Source organism: Monopterus albus, unplaced genomic scaffold, assembly GCF_001952655.1.
Source record: "Monopterus albus unplaced genomic scaffold, M_albus_1.0 scaffold212.1, whole genome shotgun sequence".
Lineage (NCBI taxonomy): Eukaryota > Metazoa > Chordata > Actinopteri > Synbranchiformes > Synbranchidae > Monopterus > Monopterus albus.
In genome coordinates, this window is record NW_018128092.1 from 1,014,389 (window position 1) to 1,021,969 (window position 7,581).

Consider the following 7,581-nt stretch of genomic DNA (forward strand, 5'->3'; position numbering starts at 1 on the left):
GGGAGGAGGCCCCGGGGAAGACCCAGGACACGCTGGAGGGACTATGTCTCTCGGCTGGCCTGGGAACGCCTCAGCATTCCCCCGGAGGAGCTGGAGGAAGTGTCTGGAGAGAGGGAAGTCTGGGCATCTTTGCTTAGACTGCTGCCCCCGCGACCCGGTCCCGGATAAGCGGAGGAAAATGGATGGATGGACATAGCCAGACTAGCTGTTTCCCCCTGCTTCCAGTCTTTATGCTAAGCTAGGCTGAAAGTCCAGTTGTGTACTTCACAAGCAGATAGGAGGCTGATAAATATCTCACTCAGAACAAAGCACATGAGTGTATTTCCTAAAGTGTTCCTGAAAGCTTTGGACTGTTACTCAACTGCTTTATTTCAGTGTTGTTACCGAACCACTAAACATTTGCCATCATTTGGTATGTGTGTGAATACAGTCACCCAAACAAAACAGGACACATGTTTCCATCAACATGAACAGATTTTTATATCTTTAGAGCAATAAATATTTCCACTTTTTTCATATCTCTGCAATTTCAAAAACAAAGTACAAGTAATATATATTTATATACACAGCTAAAATCTCCATACATAATTTTTAAAATAATGTTGTCTCTGTTGACACATATTTGACACTGTACTGATACAATTTTACAAGGACTACTCCAGTCTCTCTTTGTTCTACATTATAAACAAGAAATATTTTTTCTCCATAAATCGGTCCAGCTTAGACCTCAGGAATCTTGACCTTGTATACATACACACAGCACAGACCTGTCTTTACATAAGAATGTCAGAATCCAACTTTTAACTTATTTGAAGCAGATCTGATGTGCTTTGATTTGAAAAAAAAGTTCTGTTTTGCCTACAGCAGTCAGACCAGACCTGTTTCTCTTGGTGTTAAAAATCTGATCTTCCACTCATGATGTAAACCCTGTCAAACTTCCTGCTGCTGAGCAAAGTGAGTTCTCGCATATTTTTCATATAATAATGGTTATGTACATTCATGTTTATAATACAGTTTCATTCAGTGCAGATAGTCTAATAAATACCACATGCAAACCAATAGTGGAGAGCAGACCCGGGCAGAAAAAATAAATAAATTGAGCATTTAAAAGACCATACCTAGGTTTTTGCATGTTTTTAAATGCACATACTGTACATTACTTCTGCAAACCAAACGCCAGTGATTGCAATTTATTTTAACAAAAATCCACTTGTAGAGATTTGAATCCTACTGCAGATAACTAATCCGTCACAGTGAATTTGCGTTTAACCATTATATTTGAGAACTGATATTTGTTTGCCTTACGTATTGCATTGAGCTTTGTTGTCCATAAGTTAACCTTAGAATTAACAAAAAAAAAGTAAACCGACATGGTCAAAAGAAGCTATTTTGTGTTGTTAGTTTCCAAAATAGCCTGTCCTTTACAAAGAGTGAAAACTCTGACAAACATAATGGTAAACTAGGCCTGTAAGTGGGTATATTAGCATCCAAGCACTCAACACAACTCACAACTATGCATCAGGAGGCCAAGATCATGTCTGAATATGTTTGAACATCCTCCTGCACCGAACACTGCCTGGATATGCTCTAGCCCTGGACAACAAGGGCCAAATAACAGCATGGGTGGAGTACTGAATGGGTCTACCAGGCTCAGGCCTAGGGGCCCAAGAGCCTACTGGGCCCCTGGTTTTCACCTGCAAAATATCTCAGAAGGACATACAAACAAAATGAGATGCTAAAGAACCAAAAAGTGATGACAAATCACCACGAAGAGATACAAATTTCCCAGAGAGAAGTAAAATATGGGATGCTAAATGTTCACAAAGAAATGCAACATGTTCCACAACACACAAAAAGAGATACTAAATTACCACAAGGCGATGCAAAATATACCCAGACATAAAACTATGCAAAACAACCACAGACATAAAATGACCATAAACAGACCCCGATCATCTAAAAACAAATGTAAAAAAACAAATATATGTAAAATGACATAGAAAGGACACAAAACAACCACAAAGTGGTGAAAAATCACCATAAAGATGCAAAATGACCACAAAGACATGTAAAACATTTACAATGAAATGCAAAATGTCCACAGAGATATGACATTCCAAGACACACACACAACACAATGAGACACAAAATGACCACAAAGAGATGCAAAATGTGCTCAGACACAAAACAAAAACAAAGAGACACAAGATGACCATAATGAGACCCAAAACATCTTCAAGCAGAGGGATACAAAGTGTTGTCAGTGACACTAGATACAAAGCTGCATATCCTGTAGTTATTTTGTTTCTTTTTGCTACATGGGGTCTTTTTCTATATTATGGATCCTGTATATGTGTGTGTGTGTGTGTGGGGGGGGGGGGGGGAACAGTTGCTTGGAGCTGTTGACGGTGATGGATTATCTACACTATCTGCAACCTGCCAAGTCTCTGCAAGTAGATTTTTATTTTACAGAAATGAACACTGATCAATATAAAATGGGTGGCAGTAATGTAAAGTACATACGATTTGTAGTTGATAAGTCACAACATGAAAAAGCAGAGGTACAGGGCTTTAAAATGGGAACTTGGCTGAGGATATGCTTGATTGAACTTGGGCATTTTGTGGAACAGGGTGAAATGTTGTGTATTTCCTCAGGAGGTAGGTTAAATCTAGTGATCCTCGAGAACTTTCTCTTGTTATTTCAAGTGTGTTTAGTGAAATGTTTTAGACTGGATTAGATATGGTGTTAAGATAAAACCTGTGCAAAGTGTTTCTGTGGGTGACTGTTGGGGACCCAGTGGTCCAGAATTCCTAGCAGTTCAATGTGTACTGTTTATTTCAATGGTTTTAAAAGGTTATTTTAAGCAAAACTGTTGCTTGTTTCATTAAAAGGTTGGTGAGAGGATTTACTGAGGCTCTTGGATGATTCAGAGTTGTGCGAGCATGTGTTTGCATGAGCATGTGGGGTGTGGTTTAAAGTAATTATCACAGTCAGTATTAAAAATATTAGAACAAGTTGTGTGTCAGTCACAGAAAATTCTTGGTTCTGTGGTAAACATAATAAAAATTAAAAAGGTTTTAGTACTTCAATAAGATGCCCAAATCAGAAAAGAAAACAAAATCATCTCACACTTGTAAACACATAACAAAATTAAAAATGCTAAAAGTACAGAACAGCCCAAGGAGTACATTATGTTAGTAGAAGCTTGTCACACAACAATATTGATAATAATATCAGCAGAACACTCTAAAAAGTCAAAGGGGTTCTTCAGATTAAAAACAATATGGGACCCGAGATGGTTCCCTGAGGAACTTTGTCCATTCATTATAATTGCATCTCCACAAAACATAAATACAAAGGGCTTCTACAAAAACATTTTAGGAATTTTTATTGTGTCATTTTTCTAGTTAGAAACCCTAAGATGCTCAAATAGCCTGAAGAACCCTGATAAACATTTGGTTTTTAGAGCATACATTTTGTTAAGTCAAGCAATTCTGAACCTCAGTTAAAGATCGATCCTGTTGGCCTCATTGAAAATAGAACACACTGTACAGGTAATATCTACAGTTGGTGCATTCATGTAATAGCAGGAAAACTGAAATGCGTTATTAATGTTTGCATTCAGAACACCAGAGGAATTTCCCATCAACCACTAGATAAGTGCTGGTAAATATTCATATGGCTGACTAAACCAGCTTGTTTAGACAGGAGTACAACCAGCACTGAGAGGCTTCTTTCTGATCGGTGTACAACCGGCTGGTTAAATAGTTCAAATGGTTGACAAACTTTCTACCAGGCATCATGAGCTTCTTGCCCTGACCTCTAGTAACAGTGATCAAATGGAGAGACAGAGAAAATACACCTCAGTATTGGTATGGTCGGTTCAACACAAGTGCAAAAATAATGTGTAAAAATGAGTTTGTTCAAGTGCTGTGTGATGACGAAACATGTTCGGCACTCCAGTCCAGTGAGATCTTAGCAAGTCCTTCAAAACAAAATGAAGTCTGGTCTTCAGGTTCCTTTGTGTCTCTGTTGGATGATGTGGGACATGAAAGGCTCGGTCCTTCACCCAGATTAAAATGTAAATGTCTGATATTTACTAACATGAAAGGATACAATCATTCAACATATTATTGATTTAGATGCTGAACTGTCTCTATTCTACAAATCATTTAAAATGATTTCTTATGATCATCTTATACTGTACCAACCCTCAGCTTGAAAGGCACCTCATCATTTTGCAACATAACAAAACATAGTGAGCAATTCTGTTTAATCACTGGAAATTTATCCTCAGCCAAATACTTGTAAATGTCTGTAGATGTTCACAAACTATGTTCAGCCACACACACAATTCTGTGTTTTCAAAGCTTCAAAATATAGTGAAGTTAATGCCAAATACATCAGAGCCTTTATTAATGTCCTAATTTTCTTATGATCTTCAGACAGCAGGAAGGATTTTAGTCAGTTTAATAAGATCACTGTCTTGATAATAAGTCAACTGTAACTCTATATGTAATGTAGATTTCCCATACTTTTGTGAGGATGAGTAATATTTGTCTCAATTTTATGGCTTCTCTACTTAAAAAGTTAGAACAGTTTTACTGGGGAAAAAAAAGGCATTAGAGGGCAGAATAAGCAAAAACACAACCTGTGCAATCCACTGTGTTTGGTTAACTTTACTTGTTAGGCTAAATTACCTGTCCAGCAGAAACCAGACAACATAGCATCATTCTGGAAACATCTGTCTCTCATCCAGGGCTTCCCTCTGGGAAAGGCCACACCAGTGTTTATTCTCATCTTGCGCCGTCGCCTGTCCCATTTCTTCGTGTCGTTGTTCCTTTGATGATGGGGAGTCGCCCTGTCTTCTTTTTTCTTGTGTTAAAGTCTGATTATGATCTAACATTTTTTCAAATTATAGTTCTTAAAGCCACAACAAAGTTTCTTCTTGTTTCTAAAGTTACTTCTTCATCTTCCAAGTATTTCTAAATCCAAGCTGCTTTTTCATTGTGAACAAAGATAGATATAAAAGGCTCATTCTGAGCCAAAGAAAACACAATGAGTCTTATTTTCTGGCGATTACACATTAATAAAATCATAACTATGCATACTATAGCCTGTTTCTGTTAATAACACACTTCACCTTTAGATTTTATAACTGTAATTTCCCACCCAACTCCGTCAATCTTTTCCATAATCTAACCACTGGAGAAATGTATGTACAGAGAAATGGGAAGATCTTGTTTGATGTAACCACATTTTTAACTCGCTGCTGTCGCCAAGTGCTGCTCAAGGGGTATTTATGGGGTTTTCCCTCTATAATAATAATAATAGTATGGGCTAGACCTTACTTTATAAAGTGTCCTGTGACGACTTTTGTTCTGACTTGGCGCTATACAAATAAAACAGAATTAAATTGAAATAACACGGTCCTGACCTTACGTATGGGACTGTGTGACTCTGTTTAGGTACTGTAGTTCCAAAGCTTCATTAAAGGCAGACAAGCCAAAGATACAAAATACTCCCAGACTGCACCCTGTTTGGCACCTTTCAGCGTAATCTCCTTCACTGGCAACATAGAGCGGCACATACAATATTTAGCATGAAATACAGCTGAAGTATCATTTCTGACAAATTCAGTCTTATGTTTTCATAAATACCGTGATATTTGATAATGAGGAGGGTATTCACTGGTGTATCACAAACGGTCAAATAAATCCTGCTTTACAAGAATAAATTATTGGGATAATGACAGTGTCAAATGTGAACTGTCCCAGTCCAGAACAACAGTATAGCGCCTCTGCTGAAACCCTGTATTCCATAAACACTAAAGGCTTTTACTATGCAAAACACAAAGGTAAAAAGTCCCCTGTAGTTTTGGTTATGATGGCTTATTTAAACTTTTAAAAAAGTTAATTGTCCACATAGAAAGCAAAGTCTTCAGTAAACTTCACTAATGCACTTCGTATGGCCGATTAAATGCTGGATTGGGGCTTATGCAGTATTAACCACAAACACACTGATGCTCACTAGCTATTGATCATGCATGCCTGTCTAAAACACAGAAACCTTACCACAGGAATGCTAACTGCTTCTGCTTGTCAGGTAAAACCTCATGGCTTGTCAATATGTCAATAACCAAACAATGGTACAAATGATTTTTGTACAAAAAAGAAAGTGGTGCAAGACAAGTGTGATTTTTGGACTATAATTAAAGGACTTGTCCCATCCTCAGGCTTCCTAAAAACCTGAACTCTCCCGTCAACCAAGACCATACATAGTGTTAGCATCGAGCAGTAACTCTTGCATTTAATTCCCAGGCACTGTTCCCTCCACGTCTGGTCCCTGAACCATTCGTCCATTACAGCAACTCACAACTTCTTACTCACAATATGACACAAACACTGGCTCTGTCAATGAAGAACTACAGACATGTACTTTGGAGTCCTGGGCCACCTCTGAAGGGCACTACAAAGGAGAGATGAGTAGATTTTCACCAAGGCCGCAGGACCACATGAAAGTTTTCTTCAGCTTCATCTGACGGAAAACGCAGTTATGTTTGTTCTTGGTGCCAGATGCTTCGTTGGCAGGTTTTCCAGGAGAATTTGTCCCTGCAAGATACAAGTTGGTCAACAAATGTCTTTCACTACTTGTGGGAGTCTGTCTACCTTCCAGGGAAGTGGATATGAAAGTAACACAGGCTGAGTAACTTCCTCTGTCCCACTCTCATTGCTCTCCTCCTCATCAGGCGGCCATTTTGATACACCTGCATGTGCCCTCCTCCTCCTCTCCTCTTCCCTCTCCTGCTTCCTCTTATTACCACCCCCTGGTGGCCCAAGGCGGGGTGGCGGACCACCGCCCTTGGCTTCTGCCTCCTCACACGACTGTGCTGATCCGGCTGGCGGGTTTCGATTTGGGGCCGCTCCCTTGTCCTCCCGCTGCCCCTGGGTGCGGGGAGAGCGGGGCGGTTGATGGGGGCGGTAAGGGAGAGTGTGGAGGGGGAGGAGGGATGGAGGAGAGGGGTGGATACTGAGGGCCGTAGGGCTGTGGGGGCGTCTGGCTGACGAGGCGTGCCGAGGGAGTCTGGGGTGGTGGGGTGGCGAAGATGAAGTGGGTGGCGGGAGATGCGGAGGGGGAGGGGCTGAGGGGGGAGTGTGTGTGCATGGCGTGGTTGTGAGAGTGTGTGTGAGCGTGGGGGTGGGGCTGAGAGTGCGAGATGGTTAGCGGGAGTTTGGCGCCTCCACCTGGCCTCCCAGACATAGGGTGCGAGTGGTAGAGTCCGTGCGGGGTGGTGGGGGTGAGAGGGGAGTGCGGGGACACGGAGAACCTGTGCGAGAGGGCGTGGTGCTGTGGGACGCTCTGCATGTGGTAGCGGTGATGGTGGTGGTAGGGTGGGGGTGGTGTCTGCTGCTGGTGATGCCCAATAACACTGACTCCGCCTCCTCCACTGTTGACGTGGCAATACTGGGCGTGTAAAGCCTGGAGCTTGGGTGTGCCCCCTCCCGGGCCTCCTCCCCCTCCAACTCCTCCCGGGTCCGACTGGCCGAGGTTGGCCGATGGGGAGGGGCATGGGGAAGGGG